General features: G+C 38.3%; 1 non-coding gene across 1 annotated transcript; it reads left to right on the forward strand.

The window, feature by feature from the left end:
- Nucleotides 1-9,227: 9,227 nt before the first annotated feature.
- LOC112780618 (small nucleolar RNA R71) lies at nucleotides 9,228-9,335 on the forward strand. Its single transcript, XR_003191442.1, has one exon. It is a non-coding gene; the product is annotated as a small nucleolar RNA R71 (small nucleolar RNA).
- Nucleotides 9,336-27,357: the final 18,022 nt, after the last annotated feature.

Raw genomic sequence — 27,357 nt, forward strand, 5'->3', positions numbered from 1 at the left:
AATCTGGGTACACCTTTAAGAGTTGTCTCGAAAACTTTCTCGTGGTAGGAATTTAGTCCCATCTTCAAATGCCTCTTAACAATTAACAGCAAAAGGTTGAATTCGCTCTATTCCTCTTCCTCAAAGTTCCACCGTCACTAGATTTCAAACAATAATTCTGTGTACCCATCAACACTCCTCATTCTTGAGATATAATCCAACCTGCTTCCGCCACGACACTTTGATCGTTATCCTTCAAGAGCTTAGCCACTACTTTAAGTTAACTAGATATTACCCCGTCTTCACAACTAATAGGCTTCGGCTAGTCATCGACTTGGACTTCGCGATTATCAAAACTTATCATGCATCACGAACGATCGTTACATATTAATGGTATGCAAGGTAGTTAAAGATTCAACTGCTAATTTGCAATTACCTCGGGTTTGAAAATCAGATTTGGTTGTATCCCGGCCTTCTCTATATCGACAATCCCAAGACATATGCCCTGGTCTCCTGCACCGGTAACATACGTCTAGTCCGGTCCTGCATGATCTGTTTGGATGGTATTCGGTGCATCTCGTGCACTTGAAATCTTCCGGGTGAGTACTGGCCTGCTCTTTTGAATTTAGCTCTGGACGGTTGTCATTCCCCCGATCATTGTTCCGACGCTGAGAATGTGAAGTGACATAACGACCCCATTTGAAGCTTTGGCTCCTAGGTGTAATCCTTTTCTTTTTCTTTGTGAAGGGTTCCCGGCGATTACTCCTTGCAACCTCATTCCCCCTTGAGCTTTCTCCCGTTGCAGGACCCGTGTTAACTCGCTTCGGATATCCCACTGGTACTCCAGTGCTCGGAACATTATCTCCACCTTCATATTTATTACCACCATCATTACCATCTCCAGCCTGTGGTTCCATCCCATCCATCACTCAGATGGTCGCAGCACCAACAGCACCAACAACACCAACAACACTCGTCATTGCAGTCACGAAATTGGTCAAACTACCTGCCGGTATGATTACCTCATTACCTCTCCGTCCCTGACCTCGACTACACCCACGACCGCGCCCACGAGACGCCATCTGGTTCTTAGACACACCAAACAATCGATATCAAGTTGATTAGTCTCAATATCGAAAGTCTAGTGCTTCAAAGTCCCAAATGCATGCTCACGAACGTTTATGCCAGTTATATCAGTCAGATATCCTAATGGCACATAAACACAGACACAGAGAATGCACAGAAGTATAGTCAGTCCGTCCCTTAGGTTTTACAGAAATGAACTGCTCTGATATCATAATGTAACACCTACCACACAGAGTCTTATGCTTAAGTCATAAAAAAGAGGTGGCGAGATATTACAACCTCTAAAAAGAAAATATAGTACGTATAGCATTGCAAAAATGTTCATAACTAGGAGCCTTTGAAGAAAAGTGGGTAAATCAAAACCGACAAATCAAAAGCGCAACACTTCGATCGATAACATAAACGAATAGTTAGAGATTAAGTTAAAGCGAAGAGATATACAAAAGAGTGCCAAAATTACATATATCAAGACTCGGGGCTCGGCTTGCGAATATAACCGGTCCGAGCATACAGTATACATACATATACAGTAAGGAAATCCCAAAAGACAACCCAAAGGACAATATACAAAACATGTTTCTCCGAAATAACCTCTAAGAGGAGTTAATACAAATATGTACATACAGTGGAGAATATAAGTATCTAAGAAGTATAAAATGATCAAAATAAAAACCCAAAAGCTAAGGATCTCCGCTAAAAGGAAGTCTCAAGCATGCCTCAGCGAGGAGCCTCACGTTCTGCATCTGAAAACCACAAAATCTGCATGGGTGAGAACCGGAGGTTCTCAGCATGGTAACAGTGCCCAAATATCTAACATGTAATGTCCTGGAAAAGCCGAAGGCAATCCTAGAACTTTCAAATTATAATTAAAGTGTATAAACATAACTAAACCATATCAAATGTAAATAGGCGACTAACTTAAGGATTCCCAACCGCCAACAGTAGTGGAAAAGCAAACACAACTATATCAAGCAAAGAATGCACAAGTAGGAAGCAGATAAAGAAATTAGGCAATTAGCAAGTAATGATGCAATCAATTAGGCATTTGGTATGCGAAATTGTTACTCAGGTTGTAAAATTTGTTGTTCGTTCTCTCCCTAGCAATGGCGCCAACAAACTGGTGCACAATACCATGGTCCAAACATAACTTCACAACTTCGCACAACTAACCAACAAGTGCACTGGGTCGTCCAAGTAATAAAACCTTACATAAGTAAGGGTCGATCCCACAGAGATTGTTGGTATGAAGCAAGCTATGGTCATCTTGTAAATCTCAGTCAGGTGGATATTAAATGGTTATGGAGTTTTCAAATAATAATAACAAATAAACAGAAAATAAAGATAAAGATACTTATGTGTATCATTGGTGAGAATTTCATATAAGCGTATAGAGATGCTTTCGTTCCTCTGAACCTCTGCTTTCCCGTTGTCTTCATCCAATCAGTCTTACTCCTTTCCATGGCAAGCTTTATGTAAGGGCATCACCGCTGTCAATGGCTACATCCCATCCTCTCTGTGAAAAAGGTCCAAATGCTCTGTCACGGCACGGCTAATCATCTGGAGGTTTTCGATCATACTGGAATAGGATTCACCCTCCTTTTGCGTCTATCACTACGCCCAGCACTCGCGAGTTTAAAGTTCGTCACAGCCATCCCTTCCCAGATCCTACTCGAAATACCACAGACAAGGTTTAGACTTTTCGGATCTCAGGAATGGCCATCCATGGGTTCTAACTTATACCACGAAGATACTAATAACTCGGACTCGGTCCCCTGTATTAGATATCTAAGAGATATTCATTCTAGCTTGTTTGCATGTAGAATGGAAGTATTTGTCAGGCACGCATTCATAAGTGAGAATGATGATGAGCGTCACATAATCATCACATTCATCATGTTCTTGGGAACGAATGGATATCTTAGAAGTGGAATAAGTTGAATTGAATAGAAAAACAGTAGTACTTTGCATTAAATCATGAGGAACAGCAGAGCTCCACACCTTAATCGATGGAGTGTAGAAACTCTACCGTTTGAAAATACATAAGTGATAATGGTCCAGGCATGGCCGAATGGCCAGCCCCCATAAGAGTCTAAGATCGCATAAAACTAATCAAAGATCTGCCTCTGATTTAAATAAAAAGTCCTATTTATACTAAACTAGCTACTAGGGTTTACAGAAGTAAGTAATTGATGCATAAATCCACTTCCGGGGCCCACTTGGTGTGTGCTTGGGCTGAGCTTGAAGTTCACACGTGCAGAGGCTTCTTTTGGAGTTGAACGCCAAGTTGTAACGTGTTTTTGGCGTTCAACTCTGGTTCGTGACGTGTTTCTGGCGTTTAACTCCAGACTGCAGCGTAGAACTGGCGTTCAACGCCCTTTTGCGTCATCTAAACTCGGCCAAAGTATGGACTATTATATATTGCTGGAAAGCCCTGGATGTCTACTTTCCAACGAAATTGGATGCGCGCCATATTGAGTTCTATAGCTCCAGAAAATCTACTTTGAGTGCAGGGAGGTCAGAATCCAACAGCATCAGCAGTCCTTCTTCAACCTCTGAATCTGATTTTTGCTCAAGTCCCTCAATTTCAGCCAGAAATTACCTGAAATCATAGAAAAACACACAAACTCATAGTAAAGTCCAAAAATATAAATTTGGTGCACGAAATTGTGATCTCAGGCAACGGCGTCAAAAACTCTGCACGCACGTCTCAATAAATTGTTTTTCATTCACAACTTCGATACAACTAACCAGCAAGTGCACTGGGTCGTCCAAGTAATAAACCTTACGTGAGTAAAGGTCAATCCCATGGAGATTGTTGGTATGAAGCAAGCTATGGTCACCTTGTAAATCTCAGTCAGGCGGATATAAAATAGTTATGGAGTTTTCGAACATAAATAATAAAATAAGGATAGAAATACTTATGTAAATCATTGGTGAGAATTTCAGATAAGCGCATAGAGATGCTTTCGTTCCTCTGAACCTCTGCTTTCCTGCCGTCTTCATCCAATCAATCCTACTCCTTTCCATGACTGGCTTTATGTAAGGACATCACCGTTGTCAATGGCTACTTTTTATCCTCTCTAGAAAATGGTCCGATGCGCTGTCACTGCATGGCTAATCGTCTGGAGGCATCACCCTTGTCAATGGCTGCATCCCATCCTCTTGTGAAAATGGTCCAAATGCTCTGTCATAGCACGGCTAATCATCTGAGGTTCTCGATCATACTGGAATAGGATTCACCCTCCTTTTGCGTCTGTCACTATGCCCAACACTCCGAGTTTGAAGTTCATCACAGTCATTCAATCCCAGAGTCCTACTCGGAATACCACAGACAAGGTTTAGACTTTCCGGACTCTCATGAATGCCGCCATCAATCTAGCTTATACCACGAAGATTCTGATTAAGAGATCCAAGAGATACTCATTCAATCTAAGGTAGAACGGAAGTGGTTGTCAGGCACGCGTTCATAGGGAATGATGATGATTGTCACGTTCATCACATTTAGGTTGAAGTGCGAATGAATATCTTAGAAGCGGAATAAGTTGAATTGAATAGAAAAACAGTAGTACTTTGCATTAATCTTTGAGGAACAGCAGAGCTCCACACCTTAATCTATGTAGTGCAGAAACTCTACCGTTTGAAAATACATAAGTGAAAGGTTCAGGCATGGCCGAATGGCCAGCCCCTCTGATCTAAGAACCAGACGTCCCAAGATGTCTAATACAATAGTAAAAAGTCCTATTTATAATAAACTAGTTACTAGGGTTTACAGAAGTAAGTAATTGATGCATAAATCCACTTCTGGGGCCCACTTGGTGTGTGCTTGGGCTGAGCTTGAATGTTACACGTGTAGAGGTCATTCTTGGAGTTGAACGCCAAGTTATAACGTATTTCTGGCGTTCAACGCCCTTTTACGTCGTCTAAACTTGGCCAAAGTATGGACTATTATAAATTTCTGGAAAGCCCTGGATGTCTACTTTCCAACGCAATTGGAAGCGCGCCATTTTGAGTTCTGTAGCTCTAGAAAATCCATTTTGAGTGCAGGGAGGTCAGAATCCAACAGCATCAGCAGTCCTTCTTCAACCTCTGAATCTGATTTTTGCTCAAGTCCCTCAATTTCAGCCAGAAAATACCTGAAATCACAGAAAAACACACAAACTCATAGTAAAGTCCAGAAATGTGAATTTAACATAAAAACTAATGAAAACATCCCTAAAAGTAACTAGATCCTACTAAAAATATACTAAAAACAATGCCAAAAAGCGTATAAATTATCCGCTCATCACCACACCAAACTTAAATTGTTGCTTATCCCCAAGCAACTGAAAATCAAATAGGATAAAAAGAAGAGAATATACTATAAATTCCAAACTATCAATGAAACATAGCTCCAATCAGATGAGTGGGACTTGTAGCATTTTGCCTCTTGAATAGTTTTGGCATCTCACTTTATCCATTGAAGTTCAGAATGATTGGCATCTATAGGAACTCAGAGTTCAGATAGTGTTATTGATTCTCCTAGTTCAGTATGTTGATTCTTGAACACAGCTACTTTACGAGTCTTGGCCGTGGCCCTAAGCACTTTGTTTTCCAGTATTACCACCGGATACATAAATGCCAAAGACACATAACTGGGTGAACCTTTTCAGATTATGACTCAGCTTTGCTAAAGTCCCCAATTAGAGGTGTCCAGAGTTCTTAAGCACACTCTTTTTTTTGCTTTGGACCTTGACTTTAACCGCTCAGTCTCAAGTTTTCACTTGTCACCTTCACGCCACAAGCACATGGTTAGGGACAGCTTGGTTTAGCCGCTTAGGCCAGGATTTTATTCCTTTAGGCCCTCCTATCCACTGATGCTCAAAGCCTTGGGATCCTTTTTATTTACCCTTGCCTTTTGGTTTTAAGGGCTACTGGCTTTTTTGCTCTTGCCTTTTGGTTTTAAGAGCTTTTGGCTTTTTCTGCTTGCTTTTTCTTTTTTTTTTTCTATTTTTTTTTGCTATTTTTTTTCTCTTTTTTTTTCTACAAGCTTTTGTATTCACTGCTTTTTCTTTCTTCAAGAATCATTTTTATGATTTTTCAGATTATCAAATAACATGTCTCCTTGTCATCATTCTTTCAAGAGCCAACATATTTAACATTCTTAAACAACAACTTCAAAAGACATATGCACTGTTCAAGCATTCATTCAGAAAACAAAAAGTATTGTCACACATCAATATAATTAAGCTAAGTTCAAGGATAAATTCGAAACTCATGTACTTCTTGTTCTTTTGAATTAAAAACATTTTTCATTTAAGAGAGGTGATGGATTCATAGGACATTCATAACTTTAAGACAAAGTTACTAAATACTAATGATCATGTAATAAGACACTAATGTAGATAAGCACTTAACATAAAGAAAACAAAAAACAGAAAATTTAAGAACAAGGAATGAGTCCACCTTAGTGATTGTGGCGTTTTCTTCTTGAGGAACCAATGATGTCCTTGAGCTCTTCTATGTCTCTTCCTTGTCTTTGCTGCTCCTCCCTCATTGCTCTTTGATCTTCTCTAATTTCATGAAGGATGATGGAGTGCTCTTGATGTTCCACCCTTAATTGTCCCATGTTGGAACTTAATTCTCCTAGGGAGGTGTTGATTTGCTCCCAAAAATTCTGTGGAGGAAGGTGCATCCCCTGAGGTATCTCAGGGATCTCTTGATTTGCAGTCAAATGTTCTACCACTGAGCTATAGACCCTTGAGATGAATCTCTCCATCTCCTATGACTTGGAGGTCGAGGCCTTTGTCTTCCCTTTCCCTTTTCTAGAGGTTTCTCCGGTCTTAGGTGCCATCAATGGTAATAGAAAAACAAAAAGCTTATGCTTTTACCACACCAAACTTAGAATATTGCTCGCCCTCGAGCAAGAGAAGAAAGAATAGATGAAGAAGAAGATGTGGAAGAATCTAGGATCATGAGGAGGGAAGGTGGGGATCCTGTGGGGTCCACAGATCCTGAGATGATCCTGTGAGGTCCATAGATCTTGAGGTGTCAAGGATTTACATCCTGCACCAATTAGGCATGTAAAATGCCTTTGCATGCAATTCTGGCGTTTAAACGCTGAACTGATGCTTGTTATGGGCGTTCAACGCCCAGATGCAGCATGTTTCTGGCGTTGAACGCCAGTTCTATGCTTGTTTCTGGCGTTCAGCGCCAGATCCATGCTCTGTTCTGGCGTTGAACGCCAGCCAGATGCTCCTTACTAGCGTTTAAACGCCAGTAAGCCCTTCCTCCAGGGTGTGATTTTTCTTCTGCTATTTTTGATTTTGTTTTTAATTTTTTTTATTTATTTTGTGACTCCACATGATCATGAACCTAATAAAACATGAAAGAACAATAAAAATAAAAATAAAATTAGATAAATAAAAATTGGATTGCCTCCCAACAAGCGCTTCTTTAATGTCAATAGCTTGACAGTGGGCTCTCATGGAGCCTCACAGATGTTCAGAGCATTGTTGAGACTCCCCAACACCAAACTTAGAGTTTGGATATGGGAGTTCAACACCAAACTTAGAGTTTGGTTGTGGCCTCCCAACACCAAACTTAGAGTTTGACTGTGGGGGCTCTATATGACTCTGTTTTGAGAGAAGCTTACTGTGCCTCTTTTCCATGTTTACAGAAGGATGACCTTGAGTTTTAAACACAAGGTTGTCTTCATTAAGTTGAAGGATCAACTCTCCTCTGTCCACATCAATCACAGCTCTTGTTGTGGCTAGGAAGGGTCTTCCAAGGATGATGGATTCATCTTCATCCTTCCCAGTGTCTAGGATTATGAAATCAGCAGGGATGTAAAGGCCTTCAACCTTTACTAACATGTCCTCTACTTGTCCATAAGCCTCTTTTCTTGAGTTGTCTGCCATCTCTAATGAGATTCTAGCAGTTTGTACCTCAAAGATTCCCAGTTTCTCCATTATAGAGAGTGGCATGAGGTTTATTCCTGACCCAAGGTCACATAGAGCCTTCTCAAAGGTCATGGTGCCTATGGTACAAGGTATTAGGAACTTTCCAGGATCCTGTTTCTTCTAAGGCAATCTCAGTTGATCCAATGCATTTAGTTCATTGGTGAACAGGGGAGGTTCATCTCCCCAAGTCTCTTTACCAAATAAATTGGCATTCAGCTTCATGATTGCACCAAGGAACTTGGCAACTTGCTCTTCAGTAACATCCTCATTCTCTTCAGAATAGGAATACTCATCAGAGCTCATGAATGGCATAAGGGGGTTCAATGGAATCTCCATGGTCTCTAGATGAGCCTCAGATTCCTTTGGTTCCTCAAAGGGAAACTCCTTGTTGATCACTGGACATCCCAGGAGGTCTTCCTGCTTGGGATTCACGTCCTCCCCTTCCTCCTTGGATTCGGCCATGATGGTTATATCAATGGCCTTGCAATCTCTCTTTGGATTCTCTTCTGTATTGCTTGGGAGAGTACTAGGAGGGGTTTCAGTGATCTTCTTACTCAGCTGGCCCACTTGTGCCTCTAAATTTCTAATGGATGACCTTGTTTCATTCATGAAACTTAGAGTGGCCTTAGATAGATCAAAGACTAAATTTGCTAAGCTAGATGGATTCTGCTCAGAACTCTCTGTCTGTTGCTGAGTGGATGATGGAAAAGGTTTACTATTGTTAAACCTGTTTCTTCCACCATTATTAAAGCCTTGTTGAGGCTTTTGTTGATCCTTCCATGAGAGATTTGGGTGATTTCTCCATGAGAGATTATAGGTGTTTCCATAGGGTTCACCCATGTAATTTACCTCTGCTATTGCAGGGTTCTCAGGATCATAAGCTTCTTCCTCAGAAGATGCCTCTTGAGTACTGTTGGATACAGCTTGCATTCCATTCAGACTCTGAGAAATCATATTGGCTTGCTGAGTCAATATTTTATTCTGAGCCAATATGGCATTCAGAGCATCAATTTCAAGAACTCCCTTCTTCTGAGGCGTCCCATTACTCACAGGATTCCTCTCAAAAGTGTACATGAACTGGTTATTAGCAACCATGTCAATGAGTTCTTGAGCTTCTGCAGGCATTTTCTTTAGGTGAATGGATCCACCTGCAGAAGTATCCAATGACATCTTAGCTAATTCAGACAGACCATCATAGAATATATCCAGGATGGTCCATTCTGAAAGCATGTCAGAAGGACACTTTTTGGTCAGTTGCTTGTATCTCTCCCAAGCTTCATAGAGGGATTCACCTTCTTTCTGTCTGAAGGTTTGAACATCCACTCTAAGCTTACTAAGCTTTTGAGGAGGAAAGAACTTGACTAAGAAAGCCTTGACCAGCTTATCCCAAGAGTTCAGGCTATCCTTAGGTTGAGAGTCCAACCATATTCTAGCTCTGTCTCTTACAGCAAACGGGAAAAGCATAAGCCTGTAAACCTCGGGATCAACTCCATTGGTCTTAACAGTATCACATATCTGCAAGAATTCAGTTAAGAACTGAAAAGGATCTTCAGATGGAAGTCCATGAAACTTGCAGTTCTGCTGCATCAGAGAAACTAATTGAGGTTTCAGCTCAAAATTGTTTGCTCCAATGGCAGGAATGGAGATGCTTCTTCCATGTAAATTGGAATTAGGTGCAGTAAAGTCACCAAGCATCCTCCTTGAATTATTATTATTTTCGGCTGCCATCTCCTCTTCCTGTTCGAAAATTCCTGTAAGGTTGTCTCTGGATTGTTGTATTTTAACTTCTCCTAGTTTCCTTTTCAGAGTCCTTTCAGGTTCAGGATCTGCTTCAACAAGAATGTTCTTGTCCTTGCTCCTGCTCATATGACAAAGAAGGGAATAACAAAGAAAATATGGAATCCTCTATGTCACAGTATAGAGATTCCTTTGTGTGAGTAGAAGAAGAAGAGAATGTAATGTAAAGAAAGGAAAAGGGAAAACTCGAACACAGAGAGGGAGGTGGTGTTCGAATTTTTGGATGGAAGAGAAGTGTTAGTAGATGAATAAATAAATAGAAGGAGATGAGAAAGAGAAGGAATTTCGAAAATTAATTAAAATAAAAATTAAAATTGAAAGTTAGATTTCGAAAATTAAAGTTGAAATTAAATTAAAATTAAAACAATTAGTTAATTAAAAAGGAATTTTGAAAAAGGAGAGAGGGAATTTTTGGAAATAAAAGACAGGATTAGTTAGGTAGTTTTGAAAAAGATATGATTGAAACAAAAAGATAAGATTGATTGAAAAAGTTTTGAAATTTATTTTTGAAAAAGATATGATTGAAATTTAAAAAGATATGATTGAAACAAAAAGATAAGATTTGAAAATCAATTTAAAAAGATAAGAAGTTAGAAAAGATTTTGAAATTGAATTTGAAAAAGATATGATTGAAATTTTATTTTGAAAAAGATTTGAAAAGAAAATTAAAAAGATTTGATTTTGAAAATTAAGGTTGATTACTTGACTAACAAGAAACAAAAAGATTTGATTTTAAAATTTTAAAGATTGAACCTTTCTTATTAGGCAAGTAACAAACTTTACATTTTTGAATCAATCACATTAATTGTTAGTAATATTTTCGAAAATAAATAGGAAAAAATGAGAAAGATTTGATTTTTGAAAAAGATTTTGAAAAAGATAGGATTTTCAAATTGAAAATTTGATTTGACTCATAAGAAACAACTAAATTTTAAAAAGTTTTGAAAAAGTCAACTCAAATTTTCGAAAATTTATGAGTGAAAAAAGGGAAAGATATTTTTTGGATTTTTGAATTTTAATGATGAGGGAGAAAAACATGAAAAAGACTCATAACATAAAAATTATGAATCAAAACACACAATGCATGCAAGAACACTATGAATGTCAAGATGAATACCAAGAACACTTTGAAGATCAAGATGAACATCAAGACTTATTTTTGAAAATTTTTAATGAAAGAAAAATATGCAAGACACCAAACTTAGAAATTTGCAATGCTTAAACAATATGAATGCAAAAATGCATATGAAAAACAAGAAAAGACACAAAACAAGAAAATATGAAGATCAAACAAGAAGACTTACCAAGAACAACTTGAAGATCATGAAGAACACTATGAATGCATGAATTTTCAAAAAAAAAAGCATAAATTTTTAGAAAAATGCAATTGACACCAAACTTAAAAATTGACTCTAGACTCAAACAAGAAACATCAAAAATATTTTTGATTTTCTGATTTTATTAATTTTTTTGGATTTTTGTATATTTTTAATTTTTTTTGAAAGATTTTTGAAAACAATTTTTTTATTTTTGAAAATAAAATGAAAAAGAAAATTACCTAATCTGAACAACAAGATGAACCGTCAGTTGTCCAAACTCGAACAATCCCCGGCAACGGCGCCAAAAACTTGGTATGCGAAATTGTTACTCAGGTTGTAAAATTTGTTGTTCGTTCTCTCCCTGGCAATGGCGCCAACAAACTGGTGCACAATACCATGGTCCAAACATAACTTCACAACTTCGCACAACTAACCAGCAAGTGCACTGGGTGGTCCAAGTAATAAAACCTTACGTGAGTAAGGGTCGATCCCACGGAGATTGTTGGTATGAAGCAAGCTATGGTCATCTTGTAAATCTCAGTCAGGCGGATATTAAATGGTTATGGAGTTTTCGAATAATAATAACAAATAAACAGAAAATAAAGATAAAGATACTTATGTATATCATTGGTGAGAATTTCAAATAAGCGTATAGAGATGCTTTCGTTCCTCTGAACCTCTGCTTTCCCGCTGTCTTCATCCAATCAGTCTTACTCCTTTCCATGGCAAGCTTTATGTAAGGGCATCACCGTTGTCAATGGCTACATCCCATCCTCTCTGTGAAAAAGGTCCAAATGCTCTGTCACGGCACGGCTAATCATCTGGAGGTTCTCGATCATACTGGAATAGGATTCACCCTCCTTTTGCGTCTGTCACTACGCCCAGCACTCGCGAGTTTGAAGTTCGTCACAGCCATCCCTTCCCAGATCCTACTCGGAATACCACAGACAAGGTTTAGACTTTTTGGATCTCAGGAATGGCCATCCATGGGTTCTAACTTATACCACGAAGATACTAATAACTCGGACTCAGTCCCCTGTATTAGATATCTAAGAGATATTCATTCTAGCTTGTTTGCATGTAGAACGGAAGTGTTTGTCAGGCACGCGTTCATAAGTGAGAATGATGATGAGCGTCACATAATCATCACATTCATCATGTTCTTGGGAACGAATGGATATCTTAGAAGCGGAATAAGTTGAATTGAATAGAAAAATAGTAGTACTTTGCATTAAATCATGAGGAACAGCAGAGCTCCACACCTTAATCTATGGAGTGTAGAAACTCTACCGTTTGAAAATACATAAGTGATAATGGTCCAGGCATGGCCGAATGGCCAGCCCCATGAGAGTCTAAGATCGCATAAAACTAATCAAAGATCTGCCTCTGATGTAAATAAAAAGTCCTATTTATACTAAACTAGCTACTAGGGTTTACAGAAGTAAGTAATTGATGCATAAATCCACTTCCGGGGCCCACTTGGTGTGTGCTTGGGCTGAGCTTGAAGTTCACACGTGTAGATGCTTCTTTTGGAGTTGAACGCCAAGTTGTAACGTGTTTTTGGCATTCAACTCTGGTTCATGACGTGTTTCTGGTGTTTAACTCCAGACTGCAGCGTAGAACTGGCGTTAAACGTCCTTTTGCATCTTCTAAACTCGGCCAAAGTATGGACTATTATATATTGCTGAAAATCCCTGGATGTCTACTTTCCAACGCAATTGGAAGCGCGCCATTTTGAGTTCTATAGCTCCAGAAAATACACTTTGAGTGCAGGGAGGTCAGAATCCAATAGCATCAGCAGTCCTTCTTCAACCTCTGAATCTGATTTTTGCTCAAGTCCCTCAATTTCAGCCAGAAATTACCTGAAATCACAGAAAAACACACAAACTCATAGTAAAGTCTAGAAATGTGAATTTAACATAAAAACTAATAAAAACATCCCTAAAAGTAACTAGATCTTACTAAAAACATACTAAAAATAATGCCAAAAAGCGTATAAATTATCCGCTCATCAGCATTCCAAACAAATCACATATAATGCATATGATGCATGCCTGTCTTAGTGGCTGATGAATCTCATCTGTCGGTTATAAAGCCAACCCGACAAGTCCTGGTAGCTAACTATTGGACTGTCCCTCTATCGCGCATCCCCAACTCGAGTTATCCACAAACATAATTATAATATATAATCCAACACCTTCACTGGTGTATATACATAAACCCATTTTTAGGGTTTATCATGTATAGATTTTGAGGGTTTTATCAATGATCTTCCACACTTATTCATATAAAAATGCAGGATTTTGTGTTCCTTCCCGAACTTTGCTTCATAGATGAAAACATGCTTCTTTTGCATTAAAATTGATATATCGTAATCCTCCTCTATTATCATTCGATACCGTGATCTGTTTGTTAAGTGGTTTTAGAAGTTATAGGGCAAAAATGGCTAAGAGGGATGAAGGAAGCATGCATGAATAGAAGGAGCCTGGAAAAATTAGAGTTTTGGAACCTGGACATGGGCGCGCACGCGCACCGTACGCGTACGCGCCGATGGGCGCACGTAATTTTTTAAGAAGAAAATATGACCAGTGATATGCGAAATTGTTACTCAGGTTGTTAATTGTTGTTCGAAATTGATTCCCTGGCGATGGCACCAAAAACGGATGCACAGAACCATGGTCTAAACATATCTTCACAACTTCGCATAACTAACCAGCAAGTGCACTGGGTCGTCCAAGTAATACCTTACGTGAGTAAGGGTCGAATCCCATGGAGATTGTTGGTATGAAGCAAGCTATGGTCACCTTGTAAATCTCAGTCAGGAGGATATAAAATAGTAATGGGGTTTTCGAAATTTAATAATAAAAGAAGGATAGAAATACTTATGTAAATCATTGGTGAGAATTTCAGATAAGCGCATAGAGATGCTTTCGTTCCTCTAAACCTCTGCTTTCCTGCTGTCTTCATCCAATCAGTCTTACTCCTTTCTATGGCTGGCTTTATGCAAGGGCATCACCGTTGTCAGTGGCTACATCCCCTCCTCTTGTGAAAATGGTCCAAGATGCCCTGTCACGGCACGGCTAATCATCTGAGGTTCCCGATCATGCTGGAATAGGATTCACCCTCCTTTTGCGTCTGTCACTACGCCCAGCAATCGCGAGTTTGAATCTCGTCACAGTCACTCAATCATTGAATCCTACTCGGAATACCACAGACAAGGTTTAGACTTTCCGGATTCTATTGAATGCCGCGATCATTCTAGCTTACACCACGAAGATTCCGACTAAGAGATCTAAGAGACACTCATTCAATCTAAGGTAGAACGGAGGTGGTTGTCAGGCACGCGTTCATAAGGAATGATGATGATTATCACGTTCATCACATTCAGGTTGAAGTGCGAATGAATATCTTAGAAGCGAAATAAGATGAATTGAATAGAAAATAGTAGTACTTTGCATTAATCTTTGAGGAACAGCAGAGCTCCACACCTTAATCTATGGAGTGTAGAAACTCTACCGTATGAAAATACATAAGTGAATAGAGGGTAGGCATGGTCGAATGGCCAGCCCCCTAAAACATGATCACAGGATCAGAATACAATCCAGGATGTCTAATACAATAGTAAAAGGTCCTATTTATAATAAACTAGCTACTAGGGTTTACAGAAGTAAGTAATTGATGCATAAATCCACTTCCGGGGCCCACTTGGTGTGTGCTTGGGCTGAGCATGAATGTTAAACGTGTAGAGGCTCTTTCTGGAGTTGAACGCCAGGTTGTAACGTATTTCTGGCGTTCAACTCTGGTTTGTGACTTGTTTCTGGCGTTTAACTCCAGACAGCAGCGTAGAACTGGCGTTCAACGCCCTTTTACGTCGTCTAAACTCGGCCAAAGTATGGACTATTATACATTGATGGAAAGCCCTGGATGTCTACTTTCCAACGCAATTAGAAGCGCGCCATTTTGAGTTCTGTAGCTCCAGAAAATCCACTTTGAGTGCAGGGAGGTCAGAATCCAACAGCATCAGCAGTCCTTCTTCAACCTCTGAATCTGATTTTTGCTCAAGTCCCTCAATTTCAGCCAGAAAATACTTGAAATCACAAAAAAATACACAAACTCATAGTAAAGTCCAGAAATATGAATTTAACATAAAAACTAGTGAAAACATCCCTAAAAGTAACTAGATCCTACTAAAAACATACTAAAAACAATGTCAAAAAGCGTATAAATTATCCGCTCATCAACCAGCGATTTCAGGCAGTTGCAGGCCCTGTTTTGGGGCAGAATTTTGGCGGGATGAGCATAAGAAGACCAAGGATTAGGGGGGTTGAGACAATTAGACATTATTCTAGATATTTTGGGGAGTTAGTTACATTTTGCTTTTAGAGAGAGAAACTCCAACTTCTCTCTAGGATTTTCCTTTCTCCATTACAATTCTCCTTTGATTTCTTGGTGAGATCCATTGCTAATTCACTTTTACTTTGATACAAGTTGTAGATCTACTCTTCTTCTACTCTCAATTAGTGCTCTTTTGATTCATTCACTTGGATTTTGGATTTGTGACCTAGGTACTTTGAATTTTGATTAATGAATTGAGGAATTTCATTCAATTGCTTGATTGTTGATGATTGCTTGAATTAGATAGCTTTAATTCAATTCTTTTCTCTCAATTTCATCATGTCTTCTATGATTGCCGACCAATTGTTTGTGAAAATGACAACCCTAGCTATGGAGTAGATTTCTCTTACTTGGCTTAGGGGTTGAGTTATTGGAGACACTTGAGTAGAGGATATCAATTGTTGATTGAGAATTGAGAATTGCTAATTGACTTGGAGTGCACTAAAGCTAGACTTCTCTAGGGTTAGACTAGGACTTGTGACTCAAGTTAGTTACTTTCACTTGACTTTCCTCCATTATTAGGGGGTTAACTAGGTGAAGAAATAATCAATTATCATCACAATCGAAGGAAACTACAATGGTGGAACTTCCAATACTCATCCTTAGCCAAGGCCTTTATCTTAATCAATTGTTGTTTACATTTGTTTAGCTTGAATTATTGCACCAACTCTCAAAACCACAAAAGACTTCCTAATCAATAATGTGCATTCTAAGGCAATTCCTAGGGAGAACGACTTGGGAGTAATACTCTCGGTCATAGATTTTAGAATTGTTTGATGCGATATTTGCGTGTCGGTTAGACTATACTCACGATTGAATTCATTGCTAATTTCTATATCGGCATAAGAATTTAATCGCACAAAGCGCGCGTGCGCGCACTAGCCGCGTACGCGCCGTTGGTGCCATCTGCGCTCCTGGTTCATTTTCCAGAGAGTTGTACTAATTCTAGGCTAACATTGTGCCTTACGCCTGACTCGACTCATGCGTGCGCGCACCTGGCACGCACACGCCCCTCAGACGATACGCACATCGACGCGTAAGCGCACTGTGCGCGTCTGCGTCGATCGTGTCAATGTAATTTCTGATACTTCTTCCCAAGAGTTGAGCCAAAGTTGTGCCCACATTATGCTGGAGGCACAACCAAGACGCACACACAAGCGCACCTGACGCTCGCGCGCACACTTACATATCACCCACTTCGCGCGTACGTGCACTAGACGCGTCCACGCCCCTGCTATATTTTGCCCATGCACGCGTACGTGCGCGCGTCAGTCTCGCAACCCAATTACCTCTAGCGCGCCTTTTCTTTCAATTTTCTCCCCTCTTCTTACCTTCACCCTTCTTCTCCACTTCTACCCCCTCTCTCCACTTCTACCACCTCTCTTCCGCCCCTATCACCGGCGGCAACCACCACCTCCGGCGGTCCCACATCCCTCTTTCCCCTCTCCTCTCTCATACTCCTCATTACCTCCCCTCTCACTTACATACCCCATTTCTTCTTCTTCGTCTTCTCAAGGTATTCCTCACTTTTCCTTTCTCTTGCTTAGCTCTCTCTTTTCTTTCCTTCCTTTCATTAGTTGCATTTCCTTACTCTTCTTCTTAGTTAGCTCTCATTCATGATTAGTTTGTTTGTGGATTTTCTTTCTTTTTCATTTTCTTATGGGTGTTAAAAGCGGGGATTCCTCTTGCATTGATGAGTTGGGTTTTCTTAATGGCTTTTTCTTGCAATGTATGGTATGCTATGATGATTGATGATGCTTTGTGGGATGTTATATTGTCACCTTTGCTCTAATTTTTGTCATAAAAAGGGATGCACACCAAGTGTTTGATGAAAGGCATACATGATTTTTTGAGTTAAATTTGACTTAGTGTTTCCCATTTAGTGTTCTTTCTCATTCACTTACTTGTTCATATGTGCATTGAGCTTACTACTCTTCTTGCTTCATTTTTACATGCTCATCCCTTAACACTTACTTCTTGTTATTGATATTGAGAGTGTGTACTCCTCATGCTTCTTGCTTGCATGCCTATACTACTCCTACATCACATGTTAGTGATTGGCCATGGTATTCATTATTGCCTTAGTTACATGTTGCAGCTGTCATGTATCTAAGACACTCATTCTCTTACGCTTTATCACTTGCATGACTATCATTTCTTGGTGCTTCTTTGAGTTTAATTTCGTCACCTTTCTCCTCTTTTCTAGGATGGTTATCAAGAGAGACAACGGAAAGGCGTCCAAGAAGGCACCCCACGGTCCACTAGCAAAGCACACCAAGCGCCTAGAGCCAAGCCCCTCCTCAATAAGACAAGGAGCGTTGCTAACATCGATGTTTTGGAAAAGGACAACCCGGCAAGGGATCCAAACAAGTTTCCCAACCGCTATTCGAACTTGTCTACCCCTTGATCAAAGAAAGGAACTATCACGCGGAGCCTCTTCTAGCCCCTCCGGCTCATGTCATTCCGCTTGTGATGCCCCGCATCGAGCGGCGGCAATGGGAGTTCCTATTGAGGAAGTCACGTGAAGTAAACTTGTCATGGGTGGTAGAATTTTACACCAATTACCACTCATCATCCCTTGCATCGGTATTTATGCGTCAAAGACAAGTTCTTGTCACAGAGGAGGCCATTCAAAATGTGCTTAAGACCGGACCGTCCACGGAAGGAATTGATGCATATCAAGAGATTTTGTCGGCACGATGCAAATATGGGTCTAACTGGGATGCCATCCTTAAGGTTATTGCCATACCCGAATCATTCTGGATTCAGGGAAGGATGAGACCCCGGCCCAAGGGCATCGACGCACGCTACCTCACCGTGGAGGCTCATGCATGGGCCCAAATTCTAGCCCATTATGTGCTCCCAAGCACCCATGGCTCATCTATCACTGGCGAGTTAGCCCTATCGGTTTGGTGTGTCCTCACAGAGAGCCGGTTCATATTCCCCATCTCGTTCGCCAGGCTATGGGCCGCATCCATGCTAAGGGAAACCTAACCTTCCCCACTTTGGTGATCGACTTAGTTGCCGCAGCCGGTGTCCCCCGAGAGACTAAGGACCGGAGGACCATGATCCCGATGGACGGTAATGTTTTTCCAACCGGGAGATACCTCAACCCTCCGGCGGACACCGAGGATCCGAACATAGACATCCCCATGAACATTCCCACCACTTTAACTGCACCACCAAAATCATCCATGCAACGCATAGAGGACCTCCACAAGAAGCTCGATCGTTATGAGCGGCGCAACCAACGCCGATACACTTTTGTCAAGAAGCTTCTAAATTGCCTAGCACCACCTATGGAAGAACCGGAAATTTTCACATCCACCGGCACCGACAATGAGGATAGCGATAATGGAGAAGATGATGGACACTCGAAAGCTGATCAACCACTACGTCTCACCCAAGGCACGGAGGAATGTGCCAACTTCTAAGTGTGGGGAGATTGGCCGACCGACCGGTCTCCATAAGTAACACCCAAATAAATTTTGAATCTCTTTTGTTATTTAGGATAGATTGCATGATTAGGTTTTTCACTTTTTGAGCCCCTTTGCATGATAGTTATCTCTTGATAAGTCCACTTGGTTAGAGTAGTGACTTCTTTCTTAGGAAACTATAATTTTAAGGCAACCCTACCAATTTTGAAAATTTTGAAAATTTTTTATGCTAAGCTTGTTTGAAGAATGTAATTTGGAACATAGATTTTGAGCCAAGAACACAAGCAGGCGAGTTTTGAGCCTAATAGCGTGGCTACATCTTCTAGCCACTTACCTTCCTTCTTGTGTGCATTTCTCTCTCTCTCTATGATTGTGATCCTTAATTTGTTTGACTCTATATGTCCATTGTTATATGTACGAATGCATGTACATGATTGATGCCATAAATTCACTTAGCCACTCACCTAAATGACCTTACCTTATAACAACCTTTGTAACCAACTTTGAGCCTACGCTAAACCCACTTATTCTTAATTTTAGCACATTACAAGCCGAAAGCGAAAAACCATGAATGTCCCTATTTGAATCCTTGAATAGCTTAGGTTAGAGTGTGTGTGTCATACAAGTGTGGGGAAACAGAGGGGGACATTGGTTGAGGTAAGAGCATGTTGATTGTTTTTATTAAAAATATTGGGAAGTGGATACATATTCATATGTAGACCATATGCGTTGATAAAAAAAAGGAAAAAAGAAAAGAAAATAAGAGACAAAACAAAAAAAAAAAGAAAAGAGAAAAGAAAAGAAGAGATTCAAACAAAGCAAGAAAAGAAAAGAAAAAAAAAAGAGGGGACAAAATGCCCCAAAAGTGAGACTTAAAGACAAATCAATGCATATGTATAATGATCAAAAGTAAATGCATGAGTATGTGAAAGAGTGAGGAATGGGTAGTTAGGTTAGTACATAATTGTATAGGATGTTATATAGGTTAGGTGGGGAGCTTAAGTTAATCAAAGGATTCAATTTCTAGCCCACTTAGCCAAATATATAACCCTACCTTAACCCTAACCCCATTACAACCTAAGAAAGACCTCATGATATATGTATGCATGCTTAGAACAACTGTTGATTGTTAGAGGAAGAACAAACTTTGGAAGAGCATGAAGTAGAGGAGAATTGAGTGATCAACCCTATACACCGAGGGAATAGAGTGCAAACACTTCCGGTGAGGGTTCGAAGCTCAACCCCTTGTTCCCGGCTCTCACGAGCGTTCTTCATGCAAGCTGTGCATATTTCACTTTGATGATTAGAATTGGTAGAGTCCATGCATTGCCTATCATCTTGCCCTGTGTGTGTGTGTGTGTGTGTGTGTGTGTGTGTGTGTGTGTGTGTGTGTGTGTGTGTGTGTGTATGTTCTAAGAAGATTGAATTACTTTTGACCAAGTAGACAACGGCATACACCCTAGTTGCATTCATGTAAGTAGATTGCATTCCATGAGTCTCATTCTCTTGTAATCCTTTGATCTTTTGCTTTCCTTTAGCATGAGGACATGCTATAGTTTAAGTGTGGAGAGGTTGATAAACCCTGTTTTTAGGGTTTATCATGTATAGATTTTGAGGGTTTTATCAATGATCTTCCACACTTATTCATATAAAAATGCATGATTTTGTGTTCCTTCCCGAACTTTGCTTCATAGACGAAAACATGCTTCTTTTGCATTAAAATTGATATATCGTAATCCTCCTCTATTATCATTCGATGTCGTGATCCGTTTGTTAAGTGGTTTCAGAAGTTATAGGGCAAAAATGGCTAAGAGGGATGAAGGAAGCATGCATGAATGGAAGGAGCATGGAAAAATTAGAGTTTTGGAATCTGGACATGGGTGCGCACGCACACCGTACGCGTACGCATGGATGCGCACTCAGAGCCGGCGCAATGGAGCCGAAACGAGAAGCCGGCGCGTTTATGGCTGGGCCAGAAATCCGTGGACGCGCGCGCGCACTGCGCGTCTGCGCGTGGATCGCAAAAAGCCCCAGGGACGCGTACGCGTGCTGTGCGCATACGCGTCGATGGGCGCACGTGATTTTTTAAGAAGAAAATGTGACCAGTGATTTCAGGCAGTTGCAGGCCCTGTTTTGGGGCAGAATTTTGGCAGGAAGAGCATAAGAAGACCAAGAATTAGGGGGTTGAGACAATTAGACATTATTCTAGATATTTTGGGGAGTTAGTTACATTTTGATTTTAGAGAGAGAAACTCCAACTTCTCTCTAGGATTTTACTTTCTCCATTGCAATTTTCCTTTGATTTCTTGGTGAGATCCATTTCTAATTCACTTTTACTTTGATACAAGTTGTAGATCTACTCTTCTTCTACTCTCAATTAGTGCTCTTTTGATTCATTCACTTGGATTTTGGATTTGTGACCTAGGTACTTTGAATTTTGATTAATGAATTGAGGAATTTCATTCAATTGCTTGATTGTTGATGATTGCTTGAATTAGATAGCTTTAATTCAATTCTTTTCTCTCAATTTCATCATGTCTTCTATGATTGCCTGCCAATTGTTTGTGAAAATGACAACCCTAGCTATGGAGTAGATTTCTCTTACTTGGCTTAGGGGTTGAGTTATTGGAGACACTTGAGTAGAGGATATCAATTGTTGATTGAGAATTGAGAATTGCTAATTGACTTGGAGTGCACTAAAGCTAGACTTCCCTAGGGTTAGACTAGAACTTGTGACTCAAGTTAGTTACTTTCACTTGACTTTCCTCCATTATTAGGGGCTTAACTAGGTGAAGCAATAATCAATTATCATCACAATCGAAGGAAACTACAATGATGGAACTTCCAATACTCATCCTTAGCCAAGGCCTTTATCTTAATCAATTCTTGTTTATATTTGTTTAGCTTGAATTCTTGCACCAACTCTCAAAACCACAAAAGACTTCCTAATCAATAATGTGCATTCTAAGGCAATTCCTAGGGAGAACGACCCGAGACTAATACTCTCGGTTATAGATTTTAGAATTGTTGGATGCAATATTTGCGTGTCGGTTAGACTATACTCACGATTGGATTAATTGCTAATTTCTATTCCGGCATAAGAATTTTGTTCAAAGAAGAGGGTTTTTTTTTGTGTGGTCATAGAATTGAGGAACATGTTATTACTCTCTTAACTGCCTGCTAGGAAGTTTTTGTTTTCATGGTATATACTCAAGTTGACTTGAATGCCACCAGTTTTTTCTAAAAGCGGTTGGAAACTTGGAATCTTTTTATGAACATGTATGGGACCGGCTTCACAAAATACAATTTTAGACTTTTCAACTTTGTGCTGGGTAATTTACCAATTCGCTGCATCAGCATAAGAATGATGAATGATATACATCAGCAATCATTTTTTCAACCAATCCTATAATATGTAATTCTTGCATATAACCTGTTTGATAGTGTCTAAAAAAATTTTTGAGTCCTACTAGGGAGTCAATGGAATATTTGTACAATATGTACAATGGGCTAATGATTATATTTCTAATACTGAATTGGACATCCCTAAACCTCCATTGTACACATTGTACAAATGTTCTACTAACTCCTCTTTTCTTTTAGACACTTTATCAAACAGATTATATGCAAGAATGACATATTATTTGGTGAAAAACATTAATTCATTCACTTCTCTTTTTTTCTTAATTTTTTGTTTTAATAAACCAAATAAAATATAAATATTCTCTGAGTTAAAAATAACCAAAGTTTATATGTGGAATAATATGAATAGGGTTATTTGTATTGGTTTCGCACATACATTTAAAATTTTAAATTATTAATTTTTAATTTAAAAACTTTATATCGTTATTTTTTTTAAAACTTTATATCGTTATTTTAATTCATACTCTGTATAATTAATAATTTTTCATGACTTATTACTATAATTAATAAATATAATTTAACATAATAATTAATTTTTCATATCATATTAACATAATTAATAAGATTATTTTAAAAAAATTTTAATTTTTTAGATCAATTACTATAATTAATAAAATTACTAAAAGAATAAGTAATTTCCTAAATCTTATTACTGAAACCTATAAATTTATTCTAAAAAATTACTAATTTTACATAACATCTTACTATAATTAATGAATTATTCTCCATATCATTTAGCTATAGTTAATAAAATTAATGTAACAAAATTACTAATTTTCAATATATATATATATATATATATAATTAATCATATTACTCTAAAAATTATAAATTTAGAGTTTAGGATTGAGGGTCTACGAAGTCTTTGTTTGTGTAACATGAGACTTCTTTTTCTTCATGTTATCTTGTTGAATTTTTTTTTGTGTACTCTCTGTACTCACCTTGTACTCTCTATTTATACTCCTTTTTATACTATCTTACTATAATTAATATTCTATATAATTAATAATTTTTCATCACATATTACTATAGTTAATAAATTTAATTTAACATAATTATTAATTTCTCATATTATATTAATATAATTAATAAAATTACTTAAAAAAATTTTAGATCATATTACTGTAATTTATAAAATTATTAAAAAAATAACTAATTTTCTAAATTATATTACTATAATCTATAAAATTACTCTAAAAAACTACTAATATCACATGACATCTTATTATAATTAATAAAATTATTCTCGATATTATTTAACTATAATTAATAAAAAAATTAATGTAACAAAATCACTAATTTTCAATATATATTACTATAATTAATTAAGTTGCTTAAAATATTACTAATTTTCCAGAATATCTTACTTTAAAAAATATTGAACCGAATTATTTAGCTCATAATAATTGGTTTAGAATATAGAATTAATTTAAAATGTAAAATTTATTTTTGTTTATTTTTCTTTTCATAAAATGTTCCATTCTTTTCAAAATTCCAAAAAATAATGACCAGTACTTAAATCTAACCAACCTCATTTTTCACTTTTTGTTTAAAAAAAATCAAAAATTGTAAATTGTAATAATCCAACAAATCCAACACAAATATTCATTAGAGTTTCAAATGATTCATTGATTTCAATTTTGCAAATGAATTAAAAGAAAAATTTTGTTGTGAAACTCGCGCTCTCCTTGTTGCATGGTTGTTGTGGGATCCAAAGCTTCGCTGAAATCTCAAGAGGGAAGGGAGAATGCTGGAGGAAACGGTGCCAAAGCCACCATTGATATTAATAAGGAACCGAGCATGTTGGTTTGATTGGTTTTCGGTCTAAAATCGAACTAAACCGAACCGATTACATCCTACTATGTACTCTTGTGTATTTAGGGAGCGTGTGTTTTTGGTATACATGTCCATCACAGAAGTACATGAGAGTACATGTATGGTAAAAATTATGAATGATACGGTCATATATAAATATCCATTAAAATATGTACTGTGTGTCTTTCTAAAGTGCTGAGACACAAATTTCTGACTTGAGACACCAATTTTTTTATGATTTTTTATTCTGTCTAACTTACCAAACATAATATAAAATTAGTGTCTTCTTTTGTCTATGTATTCATGTATATTTAGACACCGTTTGTTTTTGGTATACATGTCCATCACGAAAATACATAAGAGTACATATATGATATCTGTTAACTGAGACATAAAATTATGAAAGAAACGGTCATATACAGACACCTATTAAACACCCATTAAGCTAATCTTTGTTATTATTAAAAGATGACGAAGGAACCGTTGCAGGTGCTGAATGCCCTTCATGTTGCAAAGACACAATGGTACTACTTCACGGCAGTTGTGATCGCCGGGATGGGTTTCTTCACCGATGCTTCTTACCTCTTTTGCATCTCCCTCGTCACCAAGCTCCTTGGCCGCTTGTGCTACTACTATGGTTCTTTTGCCTCTCAAGTATATGCTTCATTTTCTCAAGCTACTTTTTATTTTGAGTTCACATTATTTGTGATGAAGTTAACACTCTCACAAATTACTTCCTTGCTTCCTTCATGTGTTTCTTTCTTCCACCAGCAAGGATCCCAAATCCTTGCATAGCAAACACTACAGCAATGAAGGCCCCTCTTGTCTTCTTATTGGACATGATTGTAGCCAAAAGAGGGTGGTCACCACCAATCACAAAGTCAAGTCAGAACCTGAAGAAACAAAGGGTTGCTATAACACTCTTCGTGCTGGATCCGAATGAGATGCCAGAGGCAATGGAACAAACCACCATGAGCATGAGGGTTAGTCCATAGACCCTCTTCCTTCCCATCTTGTCACCAAGCCAACCAAAGGAAAGTTGGCTAGAGTGCCGCATAGCGTGACACATGTCACAGCAGTTTGCACATTTGGAGGCAGAACACCAAGCTTTGATCTTTTATATCTGTGTAGTATATCCTTTCAAGTAATTTGGTTACAAGCGAGATGCAGAAAAGATCATAGGCATCTGTGAAAAATCCCATGCCAGCAATCACAATGCTGTGAAATAGTACTACTGTGTCTTTGCAACATCGAGTGCATTCAGCAATCCTAATTTTGCCATGCCATCTTTAATTCTGATTTTGGATATTCTCCAAAATGTAATTGTAAAGTTTTCTGTACATCTCTAATTTTTTTAAATAAATTGTATTATATTTAAATTTTTTTCCCCAAATAACAATAACTTTATTTATTTTATTAGAATTTAAATGGATAATAGACTAGAACATAATAAATTTAGCATTTTTTTGTTGAATTAATTTATTTTTTTTACTTTCATTTTATCTATTAATCTATGATACTTAATTAGTTAATTTACTATTTTAAAACTTTTAATTACATTTAAAAATAAATTAAAAATACTAAAGCAATAGAAGAATAACTCAAATTATAAGAGTCTAACTCTAACATATTGGTCCAATCTATTTTCAATTTAAATTTATTGTTTGGATATTATAAAATCCAAAATTCAAAAGTAAATAAAAAAAATAAAGAAGCCTACAAAAATTAACCGGTTTACTAAATTACGGTTCATTTTTTGGTTAAATAGAAAAAAAATTTTGGTTCACTTAAAATTGTATATTTTTTATTAATCGATTTTCCTAAAATAACTTAGTTGCTGTATTAATTAATTAATGAACAATGGACACATACCGGTCAATTAGTCTATCCACCTCTTCGTCTGTAAAAAAAGACGTTTATGGCGTGTGTATGTGAGTGGTCGCCAAAATAAAATAGTACTGCTTCCCACAAAGTAAGAAAGAATAAAAAGAATATCTGCTATTTGATCATGGAGGAGGTTAACGCAGGCTAAGACACTAAGGGGCATTATTGATGACGTTATGAAATTCGTTGGGATTTTAAACGTAGAATTGTTGAATTGCAAGAGGAAACTAGCTGGGGAGAGAGAGAGAGAGAGAGAGAGAGTATCGGCGGCTGGAGCATGAGTCATTCTCAGTCTTTGTGAGTAATCTTCCAGGCGACATATCAAAGAGAGAGTTGTTCCACTTATTCAATTGGACGGGACGCATCAATGACATATATCTAACTCGAAAACATAAAGGTACGAATATATACATGTTTGCATTCATTTAGTACACAACGAAAGGAGGGGCGTTGAAAGCTATAGCGGAAATAAATCGAATGCGGCTAAGAGATAAGGTGGTGTGTGTAGGAGAGGTCAAGTATAGAAGAACGCAGGAGTCCCCAAAAATAAGCAAAAGAAATGGAGGGAATGCAACAGAAAATCTCAAAGTCCTGCAGCTACGTCAAGAAGTAGTGCAGAATGAATCGCTGGCTGGACATGAACAACTGACGAAGGGACTTGAAAAGGATCCGCATGGAAATAGGCGCACAAAAAAGGTAGAGGTAGCAGTGGCAACAGAAAATTTGGAATGGCTGAAGAGAAGTCTCGTAGGGGGCACGACAAAGCCTATTAACTTTGCTTCGTTGAAGGAAATGGTCATGAAGAACCTGCCTAATGTCATCCAGGTCCGGGAGATGGGAGCATACAAAGCTATTATGACTTTTGATAGTGTTCGGCATGCTGAAGAAGCATACACTTTCAACATGAATAGTCTCCTACAATTGTTTTACGGTGTATGGCGGTGGGAGGAGTCGGAGCATAGTGAAACTCGGAGAGTGTGGCTGGAATGCTTTGGGGTTCCGTTGCACGTATGGTCAGTTGACACGTTCAAAACGATAGGAGGCCAATGGGGGTGAAATGATTGCATGTGATAGGGGAACTAAATTGTGTAGCTCGTTCACTGTAGGACGTGTGCAGATTGATACTTGTGTGATGGATGTAATTCATGAGTGGATTCATATCATGATTGAAACGGGGGGTTTTGATGTTCTGGTTAAAGAGGTTGGACATGAGGCGTGTAATTTATTGTGCACGGAGAAATTTGGAGACAGTGAGGAAGGTGTACTATTGGATCACGGTAACAC

This window comes from Arachis hypogaea, chromosome 19, assembly GCF_003086295.3.
Source record: "Arachis hypogaea cultivar Tifrunner chromosome 19, arahy.Tifrunner.gnm2.J5K5, whole genome shotgun sequence".
NCBI classification, from domain to species: domain Eukaryota; kingdom Viridiplantae; phylum Streptophyta; class Magnoliopsida; order Fabales; family Fabaceae; genus Arachis; species Arachis hypogaea.